This window comes from Oncorhynchus nerka, linkage group LG27 (assembly GCF_034236695.1).
Source record: "Oncorhynchus nerka isolate Pitt River linkage group LG27, Oner_Uvic_2.0, whole genome shotgun sequence".
Lineage (NCBI taxonomy): Eukaryota > Metazoa > Chordata > Actinopteri > Salmoniformes > Salmonidae > Oncorhynchus > Oncorhynchus nerka.
This window is the reverse complement of record NC_088422.1, coordinates 29,995,428-30,015,061: the sequence shown is the minus strand read 5'-3', so window position 1 is coordinate 30,015,061 and position 19,634 is coordinate 29,995,428.

Genomic DNA, 19,634 nt, shown 5'->3' with positions numbered 1-19,634 from the left:
AAGGAATTTGAAATGATTTATACTTTTACTGTTGATATGTACATTTTAGCAATTACATTTACTTTTGATACTTAAAGTATATTTAAAGCCAAATACTTTTTGACTTTTGCTCAAGTAGTATTATTTACATACACCAAATACATTTAAACTCAATTTTTCAATTCCTGACATTGAATCCTGGTACAAATTCCCTGTCACGTTCGTTATAATGATTGGAACAAGGCGCAGCATGTGTAGAATTCCAAATGTTTGTAACGGATTTCCGCCTCTTCGTCTGAGGAGGAGTAAGGATCGGACCAAAGCGCAGCGTGGTTAGTGTTCATTTTATTTAATAATAATCCAAACTGAACACTGAATAACAAAAACAACCGAAACAGTTCTGTCCGGTGCAGACACACAAAGACTGAAAATAAACACCCACAAAACCCAGGTGGAAAAAGGCTACCTAAGTATGATTCTCAATCAGAGACAACTAACGACACCTGCCTCTGATTGAAAACCATACTAGGCCCGAACACAAAAACCAACATAGAAAAACAAACATAGACTGCCCACCCCAACTCACACCCTGACCATTCAAAAACAAAAACAAAACAAAGGAACTAAGGTCAGAACGTGACAAGGTTTAATAAATAATAAACTCCCCAAACAAAACAGAAGAAAAACAAAACGTGCCGCTAACAATAGTTCTAACAGGGGTGTCCATCCATAGTCAAGAGCCCACCAAGCACAATGGGGAAATGGCTGCCTAAATATGATCCCCAATCAGAGATAACGATAAACAGCTGCTTTGAGAACCATACCAGGCCAACATAGATCATTAAACACCTAGATGATCCACCCTAGTCACTGTCACGCCTCAACCAACATAGAGAATAAGCAACTCTCTATGGTCAGGGCATGACAGTCAGTTAGGATCACCACTTTATTTTAAGAATGTGAAATGTCAGAATAATAGTAGAGAGGATGATGTATTTCAGCTTTTATTTCTTTCATCACATTCCCAATGGGTCAGAAGTTTACATATACTCAAGTAGTATTTCATAGCACTGCCTTTAACTTGTTTAACTTGGGTCAAATGTTTCAGGTAGCCTTCCACAAGCTCCCCACAATAAGTTGGGTGAATTTTGGCCCAGTGTAACTGAGTCAGGTTTGTTGGCCTCCTTGCTCGCACACACTTTTTCAGTTCTGCTCACACATTTTCTATAGGATTGAAGTCAGGGCTTTGTGATGGCCAATCCAATACCTTGACTTTGTTGTCCTTATGCCATTTTGCCACAACTTTGGAAGTATGCTTGGGGTCATTGTCCATTTGCAACCAAGCATTAACTTCCTGACTGATGTCTTGAGCTACTACAGTCCCTCCTGCAGCAAAGAACCCCCACAACATGATGCTGCCACACCCATGCTTCACGGTTGGGATGGTATTCTTTGGCTTGCCTCCCCCTTTTTCCTCCAAACATAACGATGGTCATTATGGCCAAACAGTTCTATTTTTGTTTCATCAGACCAGAGGACATTTCTCTAAAAAGTATGATCTTTGTCCCCATGTGCAGTTACAAACCGTAGCCTGGCTTTTCTATGGCGGTTTGGGAGCAGTGGCTTCTTCCTTGCTGAGCGGCCTTTCAGGTGATGTCAAAATAGCACTTGTTTTACTGTGGATATAGGTACTTTTGTACCTGTTTCCTCCAGCATCTTCACAAGATCCTTTGCTGTTTTTCTGGGATTCATTTGCATCTTTCGCACCAAAGTACGTTAATCTCTAGGAGACAGAACGTGTCTCCTTGCTGAGTGGTATGACGGCTACGTGGTCCCATGGTGTTTATACTTGCGTACTATCGTTTGTACAGATTAACGTGGTACCTTCAGGCATTTGGAAATTGCTCCCAAGGATAAACCAGACTTGTGGAGGTCTACAATTTTTTTTCTTCTGAGGTCATGGCTGATTGACTCAAATGATGTAAATTAGCCTATCAGAAGCTTCTAAAGCCATGACATAATTTTCTGGGATTTTCCAAGCTGTTTAACGGTACAGTCAATTTAGTTTATGTAAACTTCTGACCCACTGGAATTGTGATACAGTGAATTATAAGTTAAATAATCTGTCTGTAATCTTTGGAAAAATTACTTGTGTCAAGTAGATGTCCTAACCGACTTGCCAAAACTGTAGTTTGTTATCAAGATATTTGTGGAGTGGTTGAAAAATGAGTTTTAATGACTCCAACCTAAGTGTATTTAAACTTCTGTCTTCAACTGTATATACACTACCGTTTGAAAGTTTGGGATGACTTATTAATAATGTCCTTGTTTTTGAAAGAAAATAAAAAAACATTGTCCATTAAAATAACATCAAATTGATCAGAAATACAGTGTAGACATTGTTATTAATGTTGTAAATTACTATTGTAGCTGGAAACTGCAGATTCTTTAATGGAATATCTACAGTTGAAGTCGTAAGTTTACATACACTTAGGTTGGAGTCATTAAAACTTGTTTTTCAACCACACACAAATTTGACGAACTGACTTGTTGGAAAGGTGGCATCCTATGGCAGTGCCACACTGAAAGTCACTGAGCTCTTCAGTAAGGCCATTCTTCTGCCAATGTTTGTCTATGGAGATTGCATGGCTGTGTGCTTGATGATACACTTGTCAGCAGCGGGTATGGCTGAAATAGCCGAATCCACTAATTTGAAGGGGTGTCCACATACAGTACCAGTCAAAAGTTTGGACACACCTACTCATTTAAGGGTTTTTCTTTATTTTGACTATTTTCTACATTGTAGAATAATAGCGAAAACATCAACACTATGAAATAACACATATGGAATCATGTCGTAACTTAAAAAGTGTTAAACAAATCAAAATATATTTTATATTTGAGATTCTTCAAAGTAGCCACCCTTTTCCTTGATGACAGCTTGGCATATTCTTGGAATTCTCTCAAACAGCTTCATGAGGTGGAATGCATTTCAATTAAGATTTGTGGTATTTCTTTCCTTCTTAATACATTTGAGCTGTGTTGTGACAAGTTAGGGCTGGTATACAGAAGAAAACCCTATTTGGTAAAATACCAAATCCATAAGAAGAAGATAATTGCTTGGGCCAAGAAACACGGGCAATGGACAATTAGACCATTTGAAATCTGTCCTTTGGTCTGATGTGTGCAAATTTGAGATTTTTGGTTCCAACCGCCATGTCTTTGTGAGACACAGAGTAGGTAAATGGATGATCTCCAAATGTGTGGTTCCCACGGTGAAGCATGGAGGAGGGGGTGTGATGGTGTGGGGGTGCTTTGCTGGTTACACTGTCTGTGATTTATTTAGAATTCAAGGCACACTTAGCCAGCATGGCTACCACAGCATTCTGCAGCGACATGCCTTCCCAACTGGTTTGCACTTGGTGGGACTATAATTTGGTTTCAACAGGACAATGACCCAACACACCTCCAGGCTGTGTAAGGGCTATTTGACCAAGAAGGAGAGTGATGGAGTGCTGCATCAGATGACCTGGCCACCACAATTACCCAACATCAACCCAATTGAGATGGTTTGGGATGAGTTGGACCGCAGAGTGAAGGAAAAGCAGCCAAAAAGTGCTCAGCATATGTGGGAACTCCTTCAAAAAGCATTCCTCATGAAGCTGGCTGAGAGAATGCCAAGAGTGTGGAAAGCTGTCATCAAGTCAAAGGGTGTCTACTTTGAAGAATATAAAATCTGAAATATATTTGATTTGTTTAACACTTTTTTGGTGAATGATGATTCCATATATGTTAATTCATAGATTTGATGTCTTGACTATTATTCTGCATTGTAGAAATAGTAAAAATAAAGAAAAACCCTTGAGTGAATAGGTGTCCAAACCTTTGACTGGTACTGTACATGTGCATATATTTCAATATCAGTGACAACCTTTTTTAAACACATTATCTTTGAAATGCTTTAATCCTTGACTTCATCAATCTCTATCCCATGTCTGTGTAAATCAATGTAGGATAATCAATACATCACATTGTGACAACTGTAAGCCATGTTGATTACGATCTGGATTCTAAATAGTGTACTGTCCATGTTTAACTCCTCACACTGCACCCTATTGTATGGCATCAATTTACTTGCTTTTGGTTTTACTCGCTCTTGTCTTTTATAATTACCAGAATGCACTGATAAATAATGGCAGTCTATGCAAAATATGTAACATTTAGATTTTTTTTACTAAGCTTACCCACTGGTCACAGACGCCAACTCAACGTCTATTCCACGTTGGTTCAGCGTAATTTCATTGAAATGATGTGGAAACCTTGTTGATTCAATCCGTGTGCCCAGTGGGAAAGGATAAAAACAAAAAAAAACAAAGCTAAAACATAAAACTTTTCCATCACAATAACAGCCTTAATCTTTCTTCTAACCTTTCTTTTACATTTTGTATTCTCTCGTCCTGATTTTAGTTATCTTTTGAATGAAAAACAGATGCAGAATTTGCACCTGCTGCAAACGCTTAGCAAATGTGTCCCTTTATCTCAATTTATCTGTGTAGACTAAGAACAGAAGAGAAAATTGGATTTGATTGTTGACTTTAATGACGTCAAAAATCTTAAGACATGCCGGGCTAGATCCTTTTATATAATTCACCTTGACTTTGATGTATGGCGGAAATGCAACAATCCTTCTGGTTGTCTCTCCTGTTTCAAAACAAACTTTCACAATGTCTCACATAAAATGCCCACTGTCTCACTGCTCAATGGAAATTGGTACATGGACGTCATCTATGGAATATGGTCTTGATAAAATGCCTGACATTGACAACAGGGTAGAATACTAAAAGTGGAGGGAAACGGCCCTAGTGGATTTATATTGGGTTATGATAAGCAGCTTTGACTGAGAAGATGACATTAGAAGTTAATCTGATTGCAGCTCTTAGACTATATGTCCATCAGTGTCAAGGTTTATGTATTCTAACCAAACCCCCTCTCTTGCACTTTGCACGCACCCTATCCATTAGACCTGCCATGCAGAATAGGTGAGCAGGGGCGGACTAGCCATGTGGCATTTCAGGCAAGTGCCAGATGGGCTGGTCCATTTTTAGGCCAGTGGGCATGTCTAACTTGTCTAATTGTTTGTGCAATGTGATCATTATTTGGCTAATTATGGGTACCTCAAGGAAAAAATGGACCGATGTGTTAGAAATGTCAGGGCCAATTTCTGGTCCCAGAGCTGATACAATGGGTGGGAAAAACGCAGATGTGTAGTGGTGGGTCTAAAGTATTACTTGGTCCGCTACTGTCCTCCCTCGATATCTCCTCTGTCACATTATTAACCACAGAGTGACCTTTCCTCTGTGCCCCACTGAGTCCTGCTCCACACTGGCTGAGCAGCTGCCGAAGCAGCCTGGTGGACTCCTGTGTGCAGTCAGCTGCCATCCACAGTCACACCTCCAACCAGCTCCTGCCTGTGCTGTGCTGCTGGAGCTAACACTGGGATGGTGCAGCCATATTACTCACAGTGTGGTTATAACACACAATAGCACTTGGCTTGTGTCCTACAGATGTAGAATATTAATTTGATCACCCTGTCGCAGGAGAACTGTCCAGCAACACAGGAAATGTAAAACATGTAGTGTATTTGAGGTTTAAAAAAGCTTCTAAAGTTTGCAATTTCCACTTTGAAATTTCAGACTTGATTTGCATTTCCGAAAAATATGTCAACCCCTACAAACATGTCCATTAATTATAATCCACATAATAATTCACATTTCCTGTTGGTGCAGGATTATTTTCCTGCTGTAGGAAACTGGCTCAAATTAAAATGCTACATCTGTAGCAGGATGAGAGTGCTCATTTGCTTTAAGGGCAATATAGGGTGCTAAGATTAATATATCTTGGGTAGTGTTCTAGCAGGATAAGAGAGTGCTAATTTGCTTTGGGGGCAGTATAGGGTGCTAAGACTGTCTGATTCTCAACCACTGAAGTGTGTGGAACAAATTAAAAACAGCCCATGACAAAGTTATGACATTTGCTAGTTCATTTCTCCAGAATAATCAACAATGACAGTTGCATCATCGTCACCCATGAAAGCTCAGTTGTCCTCAGCCTAGTGCCTTGTAGGCAACATCTGGATGTTAGATATTAGGTGCATACCAGACTCAGGTGCACAGGTCTCCTGAAATGTCTCAATAAATTACCACAAACCCAAACTGCAAACACATTGTACTAAAATCAAGAAAACAGGGATCGTTTGAGTCTAGCAAGCTGCACAAACAGTCAAGATAAGTCATGGATGGTTAAAGGCAAGCATTACATTAAGCCGGAAACGTTGTGTCCGCATAACTGCAGTCGTGACTGCCCCTACAGCAAATTCCATTCTGTCCAAGATTACATTACAAATACTGGTACGCTTTAACAGCCATCACATAGTATGGGGCTGCTCAGCTATCACATGGCATGGGGTGGCAGGTAGCCTAACGGTTAGAGCGTTGGGCCAGTAATTGAACGGTCACTAGTTTGAATACCCAAGCTGATAAGGTGAAAAATCTGTCGATATATGCTTGAGCAAGGCACTGAACACTTGATCATAGCAGACCCAGAATTGTGACCCCACTCTCTCCGAGGGTGTATCACAGGGAGTTGGGATATGCAATAAAACACATCCAATTTGCATGTGTTAAATACACACTTGTACCTGTGTGAAATAGGACAAATATAAGCACCCACCAAATGATTAGTATGGTTGTATTCACTGTCCCTTACCAATAGCTCTAATGCTCAATAGTCACCCTGTTTGTTTTTCACGTACATTATTGGAGTAGACCTATTTCAGCTCAATTCTATGAAATAAAACTAGGAAGGAAGTAAATTAATACAGTATGTGGGAAAAAAAATGCATCAAAGAAATACAAATACACCATTTGTAAGAACATACCATTTCCTCTGCAAAGAAAGAAAGATAGAAAGAAAGAAAGAAAGAAAGGAAGACATAGAAGCCATAGCCTAACAAATAACTGTTTCTCGTTACTGCTCTTCGAGGCTAATGTAAAGTGCAATGCAATAAACAATTAAACATATTATTTCAGGTATTGTTACTAGCCTACTGCAGTATACTGTTATTGTACACATTTTAACTACACAAGCCAGGCTCTGCAAAAGCAGCGGATATCTAACGATGATTATGCTATTAGACCAGTATTGAAAACGACAAAGTTTATGAAAATGCAGATATTTATGATGAACTGTAGACACTAGAATGAACCGTTTTCATTCTGTACAAAATAAGAAGAATGAGAGAATGAAAAAGTCGAGTCGATAATCGGTATTTTGTCCGTGAGTGTGATTCTCGTAAATGGAACCGTGTTCAATATAACTGGGTGTAATTTTACACCAAATTTAGACTATCCTACATTGAATCTCCTTAGCCTATTATTCCAATGAAGCCCCGCGTACAAGTAGCCTATGCAATGCACGCAAACGTTAATAACATATCTGTTGACAATCAACCAAAATATATTGCAATTAATGGAGCCATCTGGGAAACAGATAAGATTCTTCAAAAAAACTTAAACTCGATCCCATTGACAAAGGCAATCAATAAAACATTTTTACCGGACCGGCAGGCTACTCACCTAACTCTTTATCCTTGTACGGATGGTTTGAACATCAACAAATGTCAAGTATACGGTAAAGCGAAAAGGAATATGAAAAAGAGGTATTGTTAGGTGTACTCATGGTGTAATGACTGCGGGCTTATGTGATGTGCTCCGCTATCTTGACCGAGGTGAGGTATTTGATATTTACGCAGATAGCCAAGTGCGCTCCTAATGGAAAGCCCTGGGATCCCGCATTATAATTGCTGCTCTTCAAGAGCATTAACTCCTTGAAACGATGACTACGGAATTAGTCATTGCTACAATCACCCCTTCACTCACCTGCCTCCGCATAGGCTTCATTATAACCTCTTTATTTTTTAAATATATATTTTTTAACCCCCTTTGTCTCCCTCTTTCCTTCATCAGATTAGCATTCCTTTGCGTCATCACTATTTATACAGAACTTTTGATTTCCCCAGCAATATAAACAGGGTGGCACAGCAATGTTACATGATTTCCAGAAAAGTATGGTTCATTATAACGCGATCAAACTAAGGAATATCATAAAACAGACTTGGAGAGCCTGTTTAGTCGTTTATTCCTTAATTAATTGCTGTACAGTTATGTTTATTTAAGCTCAAAACTATTGAGGTGGAAGGTCCATAAAGACGAAATAAAGGTATACAAAATGCCTAAAGCTCTCCCCCTGCCTTTAATACTAAAATAAATATGCCTGCAAGTCTTTTAGTTTGTGAATGTAATTTCACTCGCTGCACAATTAACTTAATGGCAAAAGGCAAAGCATGGAATCTCCCTTGACTTGTACATTTGCTTACTCTTTAGAAGAGCTGCAGAACAAAGCAGATGATTATGTGTTGTGAATCAAAAATATTGGTCTCAAATCTCTTATGGGCTTCAAACAAACACACACACACACACGCACGCACACGCACACACACTATGTGATTGAAATCTTATCTGTTTCCCAGATGGCTCCAGATATAAGGGGTTAATGGGTGCTGGGAAATGTATGATATCTCAGTTTTACAGTGAGAGATGACTGTAGTAGGACTCTAAATTACTTAATCAGGGATAGATGTCACTGTCCCTGAAAAGACCATCTGACCATCTCTGGCTTGTCCTATTCTCTCTCTCTCTCTCTCTCTCTCTCTCTCTCTCTCTCTCTCTCTCTCTCTCTCTCTCTCACACTCTCAATTCAATTCAATTCAATTTAAGGGGTTTATTGTCATGGGAAACATATGTTACAGTTTTTCTTAATTGCTAAAACACAATTTCTGAAACCTTGCTCCATTTCCTGAAAACATTAAACACAAAACCACATCTTCAAGCACTATTTACATAACCTCTGACTCCTCTTGCAAAATGAAACATTCACCTCAAAACAGTTTTACCTGTGTTCAAAATCAAGCACTGCTCTCAAATCATAAACAAAGTGATCAAAATAATATACACTCTCAAGCAGTCAGTAAACAATACACCGAAAAATAGAAAACACATTGTTCAAAACATACAATTCTCAGGGAGAAGTACATTTTTTATCTAAAAAATATTCATATTTTTCCGTAATTGTCTTTGATGAACGAAAACATGTTCTATCATAGTAGCTCAAAATTGATCAGAAATTACTACTCTGCTTTGCTCTTTGCAATTTTGTTTTTTGTTCTTCCTCCTCCTTGTACCCCTATTTTTTACAGTACTGTACCCTGCATCTCACAAACTTGTCATTTGTCTCTGTGATACTGTAATTCTTGTTCTTTGTTGATATGAACCTGCAAACAGTCAAAATCTATTGAGCAGTCAGTACTGTTAATAAATGGAAAGCACAATGTTCAGGGCCATACAATTTGTCCATTGTACAGTATACAGCCTACAATGCACTGTACTACAGTATCCATTCTCAGACTTTCTCCTTCCCACCTTCAACAACCTGTTTGCTCGTAGAACTGGCTTATGTTGGTTGTGTCGCATCATTTGAAACAGGTTGAATCAATTTTGAGTGGTTGTGTTCAATCAATGACATATGTTCTCTATTTGTATTTGATTGTTGCCACTTGTGCTTACCAGTATGGATGACATGTGCATTAGAGTGCAGAATGTGTTTTGAGAATGAGAATGTGTTTAGAGTTTTGCTGAAAAGTCTAAGTGATATCTGCAAATTGTGTTTTACCATGTGAAATGGTTTAAGGTATTGACAACAGACTGCATAATTAGCTAAATGAGTCCAGGCAACTGAGAAATTTGTTCAGCCAATGGGTTTTAGTGTTTTAGCAATTGAGAAAAACTGTAACATTGCCAAAGCAAGTGAACTAGATAATAAACAAAAGTGAAAACAACAACACAAATGTACAGTAAACATTACATTACTTATGTGCCAAGTACAAAAGGGAAAATAAATAAACATAAATATGGGTTGTATTTACAATAGTATTTGTTCTTCACTGGTTGTCCTTTTCTTGTGGCAATAGATCACAAATCTTGCTGCAGTGATGGCACACTGTCGTATTTCACCCAATAGATATGGGAGTTTATCCAAATTTGGTTTGTTTTCGAATGATTTGTGTATCTGTGTAATCTGAGGGATTACCACTTTTAAAAAATGAGAGAGGCCTGTAATTTTCATCATAGGTACACTTCAACTATGACAGACAAAATGAGAAAAAAAATCCAGAAAATCACATTGTAGGATTTTTAATGAATTTATTTGCAAATTATGGTGGAAAATAAGTATTTGGTCAATAACAAAAGTTTATCTCAATACTTTGTTATATACCCTTTGTTGGCAATGACAGAGGTCAAACGTTTTCTGTAAGTCTTCACAAGGTTTTCACACACTGTTGCTGGTATTTTGACCCATTCCTCCATGCAGATCTCCTCTAGAGCAGTGATGTTTTGGGGCTGTTGCTGGGCAACACGGACTTTCAACTCCCTCCAAAGATTTTCTATGGGGTTGAGATCTGGAGACTGGCTAGGCCACTCCAGGACCTTGAAATGCTTCTTACGAAGCCACTCCTTCGTTGCCCGGGCGGTGTGTTTGGGATCATTGTCATGCTGAAAGACCCAGCCACGTTTCATCTTCAATGCCCTTGCTGATGGAAGGAGGTTTTCACTCAAAATCTCACGATACATGGCCCCATTCATTCTTTCCTTTACACGGATCAGTCGTCCTGGTCCCTTTGCAGAGAAACAGACCCAAAGTATGATGTTTCCACCCCCATGCTTCACAGTAGGTATGGTGTTCTTTGGATGTAACTCAGCATTCTTTGTCCGCCAAACACGACGAGTTGAGTTTTTACCAAAAAGTTATATTTTGGTTTAATCTGACCATATGAAATTCTCCCAATCTTCTTCTGGATCATCCAAATGCTCTCTAGTAAACTTCAGACGGGCCTGGACATGTACTGGCTTAAGCAGGGGGACACGTCTGGCACTGCAGGATTTGAGTCCCTGGCAGCGTAGTGTGTTACTGATGGTAGGCTTTGTTACTTTGGTCCCAGCTCTCTGCAGGTCATTCACTAGGTCCCCCCGTGTGGTTCTGGGATTTTTGCTCACCGTTCTTGTGATCATTTTGACCCCACGGGGTGAGATCTTGCGTGGAGCCCCAGATCGAGGGAGATTATCAGTGGTCTTGTATGTCTTCCATTTCCTAATAATTGCTCCCACAGTTGATTTCTTCAAACCAAGCTGCTTACCTATTGCAGATTCAGTCTTCCCAGTCTGGTGCAGGTCTACAATTATGTTTCTGGTGTCCTTTGACAGCTCTTTGGTCTTGGTCATAGTGGAGTTTGGAGTGTGACTGTTTGAGGTTGTGGACAGGTGTCTTTTATACTGATAAAAAAACAAGTTCAAACAGGTGCCATTAATACAGGTAACGAGTGGAGGACAGAGGAACCTCTTAAAGAAGAAGTTACAGGTCTGTGAGAGCCAGAAATCTTGCTTGTTTGTAGGTGACCAAATACTTATTTTCCACCATAATTTGCAAATAAATTCATTAAAAATCCTACAATGTGATTTTCTGGATTTTTTTTCTCATTTTGTCTGTCATAGTTTAAGTGTACCTATGATGAACATTACAGGCCTCTCTCATCTTTTTAAGTGGGAGAACTTGCACAATTGGTGGCTGACTAAATGCTTTTTTTGCCCCACTGTAGTCAAGTTTGGGTCAGTCACAGTGGTCAGGTATTCTGCTACTGTGTACTCTCTGTTTAGGGTCAAATAGCATCCTAGTTTGCTCAGTCTTTTTTGGTTAATTCTTTCCAATGTGTCAAGTAATTATCTTTTTGTTTTCTCATGATTGGGTTGGGTCTAATTGTGTTGCTGTCCTGGGGCTCTGTGGGGTCTGTTTGTGTTTGTGAACACAGCCCCAAGACCAGTTTTCTTACGGGACTCTTCTCCAGGTTCACCTCTCTGTAGGTGATGGCTTTGTTATGGAAGGTTTGGGAATCACTTCCTTTTAGGTGGCTTTAGAATTGAAAAGCTCTTTTCTGGATTTTGATAATTAGTGGGTATCGGCCTAATTCTGCTCTGCATGCATTATACGTTGTACACTGAGGATATTTTTGCAGAATTCTGCATGCAGAGTCTCAATTTGGTGTTTGTCACATTTTGTGAACTATTGGTGGGTGAGTGGATCCCAGACCTCACAACCATAAAGGGCAATGGGTTCTATATCTGATTCAAGTATTTTTTAGACAGATCCTAATTGGTATGTCGAATTTTATGATCCTTTTGATGGCATAGAAGGCCCTTCTTGCCCTGTCTCTCAGCTCTTTCATAGCTTTGTGGAAGTTACCTGTGGCGCTGATGTTTAGGCTGAGGTATGTATAGTTGTTTGTGTGCTCAAGGACAATGGTGTCTAGATGGAATTAGTATTTGTGGTCCTGGCAACTGGACCTTTTTTGGAACACCATTATTTTTGTCTTCCTGAGATTTACTGTCAGGGCCCAGGCCTGACAGAATCTGTGCAGAAGATCTCGGTTCTGCTGTAGGCCCTCCTTGGTTGGGGACAGAAGCACCAGATCATCAGCAAACAGTAGACATTTGTAGTAGGATGAGGCCACTTTGTGTACATGGATTTTATAATGTTGTTTTTCCCCCAACACCACTTTCCATCAATTTGTATAGCAGACTCTCATGCCAAATTGATTCGAAAGCTTCTTTTTTTTATCAACAAAACATGAGAAGACTTTGCCTTTGGTTTGGTATGTTTGTTTGTCAATTGTGGTGTGCAGGGTGAATACGTGGTCTGTCATACGGTAATTTGTTAAAAAGCCAATTTGACGTTTGCTCATTACATTGCTTTTATTGAGGAACTGTACGAGTCTGCTGTTTATGATAATGCAGAGGATTTTCCCAAAGTTGCTGTTGACACATATCCCATGGTAGTTATTGGGGTCAAATTTGTCTCCATTTTTGTGGATTGGGGTGATCAGTCCTTTGTTCCAAATATTGGGGAAGAGGCTAGAGCCAAGGATGATGTTAAAGTGTTTAAGTATGGTCAATTGGAATTTGTGGTCTGTATATTTAATACCATTGAGGATACCATCAACACTCTCTCTCATTCTCATCCATTGTAAACTGTTCACAGCTTGTTTGTTTTCAAACTCATAAAGATTCAACACCAACCCAAGCCTTTAGGACGCTATCATAGCAGAGCTTTGGGAATCCTCTTTCTCCTGGCAGATGAGCAATGAACTGCCTCTCAGTACCTGCTGCTACTGCTTTGGGAAGATTCACTTTCCCCTCACAACACTTACATAACCATGACAACTCCTAGTTGTTAATCACCACTCATAATTACTAGCAATGGTAGTTATCTACAGTAAACATATTTCACCATGACAACATTTGGGTTGCACATTTGGGATCATGCAGAGTAAAGCTGGTCTGACCCTTCGTTCCTGCACATCTGCCATTTAATTTCACTGATGTGATATTATCAGTGATGAAAAAATATCAAAGACATCATTAAATTGAATGATGGAATATGAACACATGTCAAAAAAAAGAGATTCATTTGGTTAGAGATGAGAGATTTCTCTAAATGTTAGAACAATAGCAGACTATTACTAATACAGATTGTATCTCTTTCCCTCCCTTTCCACCACCTCTCTCTGTCTGTCTGTGTGTGCATCCTGTCAAGTTCCATCTGTAAAAGACCTGTCAGAATGGCAATTATCAGTCTGGGCCTTTCAGACACCAGGGCAGACTGCTGAGTTTTGACAACTCTAAAATCAATTAAATTAGACAGGTAGAGCACGTTACACTTAATTTAGGGACATATCTTGTCTAAACATTCCTACAAATATTGCAATTTACACTGACACTCACCTTAATGACTTCCCTTAGATACCCAGCTAGAACATTTGGTTCATCGGAAGTTGTGGGTACAGATGTTTTTGGTTTCACAACAGTTGAAGCCATACGTTTCCTGACTGGTAAAACTGAAATTTTGCCTCTTCTGGGAATGTTTATTTTTAGGTTGCAGGGAGGTTCTGAGAATGTTTTACTCTGGTTCCTTGAAAGTTTTCCTGTATTTGTCACGCCCTGCCTTTAGTTATCTCTGTTTTCTTTATTATTTTGGTTAGGTCAGGGTGTGACGAGGGTGATATATGTGTTTTTTGCCCTGTTCTATGGTTTTTGTATGTTTATGGGGTTTTTCCAGTCTAGGTGTTTTTATGTCTATGGTTGCCTAGATTGGTTCTCAATCAGAGGCAGATGTTTATTGCTGTCTCTGATTGGGGACCATATTTAGGTAGCCATATGCCTTGGATAGTTTGTGGGTTATTGTCTGTGTAGTTGTATGTCAGCACTTATGTTTATAGCTTCACGTTTGTTTAGTGTTCTTCGTTTAAATAAAGAAGAATGTTTTCATCTCACGCTGCGCCTTGGTCTCCTCGTTATGACGAACGTGACAGTATTTTTTGTTTTATTTAACCTTTATTCAAGTAGGCAAGTCAGTTAAGAATCAATTCTAATTTACAATGACAGCCTTTATTAATTCTCTGAGAATGGAAAATATAGGTTAAATTAATTTCCTAGGCATTAATCACGCAAACACATTATTTTTTTATTGTGACACAGCCTCAGTATGATTCAAACCTGTTTTCTATCAATGGAATTAGTCCACTGTGCCACCAGGATGGAGCTAGCATGCCATATTTTTTGAAAGCATACAAAGCTGTTCATTTTAGCCTATTCAAACAGACTCATTTCAAAGGAGACAAGAACCCATTAAGATCAGGTGTGGCCAATTAGTGGGCATGGGCAACACACCTGAACACACTTAACAAGATAGAACATAGAGAAGGGTGGGATTAAAAGCTCATGATCTATAGTTATGACTGAAAACACTATAATGTATACCGAATGTTTAAGTACTATCCATCCAGATGTAATGCATATCAAATAAGTAGAGTTTTGCTATGTAACTATTGTGTAAAGAAGTACCATGTGTGTAGAATGTGCATGTAACAACAACAAAAAAGTTATAAAAGCAAAGTTATTTGTGTCATCCAAAGATGGGGTGGTGGAATGGCCAATAACATTTTTTATATACAGTAACAGTCAAAAGTTTGGACACACCTACTCATTAATTTTTCTTTATTTTTACTATTTTCTACATTGTAGAATGATAGTGAAGACATCAAAACTCTGAATTAACACATATGTAATAACCAAAAAAGTGTTAAACAAATCAAAATATATGTTATATTTAAGATTCTTCAAAGTAGCCACCATTTGCCATGATGACAGTTTATAAAATATCCCTAACTTTAGATGAGACCACGTAAAAAGACTTAACTAATGATTAGTAAATTATTTATGAGGACCTATTTTAAACATCTTATAAATGTACTTCAAAAGTTTGTGTGAATAACTAGATTACTAGCATTTACAAATGTCAGAGTAAAATAAAATTATGAATAAATGATTTACTATTCCATTATAAATGCCTTATTACAAGGTGTTATTATATACAAAAATATAGTGTTTTGTTAATGCTGTGAACGGCATGTATATGTTTTAAATAGCATTCTTAGAATGTTCTCTGAACATTACTAAAGTTTTCTTTTGGTTTTTATGGAAAGTTTTATAACGTTCTCGGAACAATTTAAGAACATGACTTAGAACCATGAGGAAACCTGTAGGAAACGTTATGCTGATGAACTGAAATTCCCACAGAAGAACATTGTTTCTTAACATTCTCTCAACTTTTTGAAAACATTCCCAATGTCAAATCAGTTGGAGAACATTCCTTGAACATTGCCAAATGGAAATGTTCTGCGGAAACGTTCTGTTAAAGTAATGAAATACCAACATTTTTTGTTTTGTTTTGTCAAGTTCCCTAAAACCTCTCTGGGATATGTGGGACGCCTGCATCCCACCTCGCCAACAGCCAGTGAAATTGCAGGGCGCCAAATTCAAACAACAGAAATCTCATAATTAAAATTCCTCAAACATACCAGTATTTTACACCATTTTAAAGATAAACTTCTTGTTAATCCAGCCACAGTGTCTGATTTCAAAAAGGCTTTACGGCGAAAGCACACCTTGCGATTATGTTAGGTCAGCGCCTAGTCACAGAAAACCATACAGCCATTTTCCAAAGAAGGAGAGGTGTCACAAAAGACAGAAATAGCATTAAAATGAATCACTAACCTTTGATGATCTTCACCGGATGGCACTCCCAGGACTCCATGTTAGACAATAAATGTGTGTTTTGTTCGATAAAGTTCATCTTTAAACCTCATTTGAAATTGGTGCGTTATGTTCAGACATGCATTGTCTCAAACAAATATCCGGTGAATGTGCAGAGAGCCACATCAAATTACAAAAATACTCATCATAAACATTGATCTAAGATACAAGTGTTATACATACGATTATAGATAAACTTCTCCTTAATGCAACCACTGTGTCAGATTTAAAAAAAACTTTACGGTAAAAGCACACCATGCAATTATGTTAGGTCAGCGCCAAGCCAAATAAAAAACATACAGCCATTTTCCAACCGAGGAGAGGTGTCACAAAACTCAGAAATAGCATTAGGAATCCCAGTTCCACAATAAATGTTTGTTTTGTTCGATAACTTGTTATGGCTGGGGGCAGTATTGAGTAGCTTGGATGAATAAGGTGCCCAGAGTAAACTGTCTGCTACTCAGGCCCAGTTGCTAATATATGCATATTATTAGTATAGTTGGATAGAAAACACTCTGAAGTTTCTAGAACTGTTTGAATGATGTCTGTGAGTATAACATAACTTATATGGCAGGTAAAAACCTGAGAAAAAAATCCAACCAGGAAGTGGGAAATCTGAGGTTTGTAGTTTTTCAACTAATTCCCTATCAAATGCACAGTATTTATGGGGTCAAATTGCACTTCTTAAGGCTTCCACTAGATGTCAACAGTTTTAGAACCTTGTTTCAGGCTTACATTTACATTTACATTTAAGTCATTTAGCAGACGCTCTTATCCAGAGCGACTTCTACTATGAAGTGGGAGCGAATAAGAGCTGTTTGAACCAGGTGTCTGGCAGAATGCCATGAGCTAAGTCTCACGCGCGGCCGTGAGAGGGAGCTGCATTCCCTTTAATTTCTAAAGACAAAGGAATTGTCCGGTTGGAATATTATTGAAGATTTATGATTAAAACATCCTAAAGACTGATTCTATACATCGTTTGACATGTTTCTACGAACTGTAATGTAACTTTTTTGACTTTTCGTCTGGACTTAGTGCTTGCGTGTTGTGCATTTGGATTACTGGACTAAATGCGTGAACAAAAAGGAGGTATTTGGACATAAATTATGGACTTTATCCTCTTTGGGCTGATCGATATGACAACAGCCAGTGAAAGTGCAGGGCGCCAAATTCAAAACAACAGCAGCCCCATAATTAAAATTCCTCAAACATACAAGTATTTTACACCATTTTAAAGATACACTTCTTGTTCAGTGTTTCAAGAAGCAGTGCGGCTTGGCGGGGTTGTGTTTCAGAGGACACATGGTTCTCGACCTTTGCCTCTACTGAGTCCGTGACAAGGTTGCAGTGATGGGACAAGACTGTAACTACCAATTGGCTATCAATAAATAGTACAAAAATAAATACAGGTGGCAAAACAGTGTCTCAGTATCTCACTCTCTGTGAACCAATCACTTTCGGTAAGATCACCTTTTCTATCCCTTTAAGAGGAATTTAAAAAGCATCATGTTCCATGTAGCCTATGTCATGGCATCTATGGGGAAGGAAATGGTCATTATTGTTGTCATACTGTTCTATACCCACCTAAACTTAGCATATGTGTCAGACACACAGAATGTCACATCGATTGATGTCTGGGGCCCAGCAGTGAGTTTAAAGTGACAGCAGACCGGCACAGGGCAATAGTGTGACGCTGAAGTGGTGTAATGGTCAAGCCAGCGGTCAAGCCCCTCTCGGAATTTCTGTAATGAAGTCGGCTTAAATTTTTTTTAGCTGATGGAACTCTGCCCCCAAACAGGACTCTAATGATGGCCCTGCTGCAGCTCCCTGACTGCTGTGCTATGTCACGCCCTGGGTTACAGAGGGATGATACCACACACACACACACACACACACACACACACACACACACACACACACACACACACACACACACACACACACACACACACACACACACATCCCCAGGGCTATGTTCATCTGGTATTATGCTATAACTGACAGTTGGGGAATTATGCTCTAGTGGTTATCATCTAAAATGACAACACTCCATGTCTCCTTCGGACAAACTATTTTAGATGTTGACAAACTAACTCTTGAGCAATTTAGAGCTTGGTTTCACACATCTTTATCAAGTTTTATCATGTAACCATATTGATGTGTTTCAGTGTCTTTAGTGTCTCACTAAACACCCGGAGCAATATTTTCCAAATAAAATTCCCTTTACATCTGTATGTTCAAAGTAACATTTTCATCACATCCTTGTCAATTAAGTATTCCCAAGGTTACTCTGAACTCTAACCATATGTTGTATTATCTGATCACAGAGTAATTAGCTAAAGCATCTTCAAGATTCAAATACCTTTTCAGACAAGATATTAATGTATTTTATATAAAGCAACACTGATATTTTTCAGATAATGAAATCATATATTCCCTGTTTTATTTGCTAAAGCACATTTATCCGTAAGAGTATTCATAATCTACTGAGCATTTACTCCATGAACGCTGTGCGTGACCCTGACAAAGTACTCATATCACTGTTTCCCAGCTACCTTGCTGGAGGGCTGTATGGTGAGGTTGTTATCAGGCACTCCTGCCTACAGGGGGCTCTCTATTTTGTCTATGAGATTGTCCAATTTTCCCAGGACCAGAGGGGAAATGTGAATAACCCAGCTAGCACATTTGGTTCCTTGGAAGTTGTGGGAATGTCTGTTTTTGCTTTCCCATTGGTTCTGGGAATGAAGCTATAAGTATCCTGACCAGTAAAATGTCAAGTTTTTTAATCGTTCTGAGAACGGAAGTGAACATTTTGCCTGTTCTGGGAACGCATATTTTTAGGTTGCAGGGAGGTTCTGAGAACATTTGACTATGGTTTCCTGAAAGTTTTCCTGTGAGGTTTTATTAACATTCTGAGATGGTAAATTACAGGTTATTTTAAGGTAATTAAATAATGTTCTGGGAACATGTTTCAATAAGACTTAATAACACTGCTAGCTTAGGTTAACTGTTTCAAACTCCAAGCACAGAGAGGACACATTGTAGGCTTTAATTATGCAAACATTCATTTTTATTGTGGTACGTCGTCAGTGAGATTTAAACCATGATCTTCTGTTGTCCATGCATGGAATTAGTCCACTGCGCCACCAGGATGGAGCTAGCATGATTTATTTTTGTACTCATACAAAGCTGTTAATTTTAGTCCAGTCAAACAGACCCTATTTCAAACGAACCAAGCACTCACTAATATCAGGTGTGGCTAATTAGTGGGTGCAGCCAACACACCTGAACACACTTAACAAGATAGATGATAGACAGAGTTTTGGTGACACAGAACAG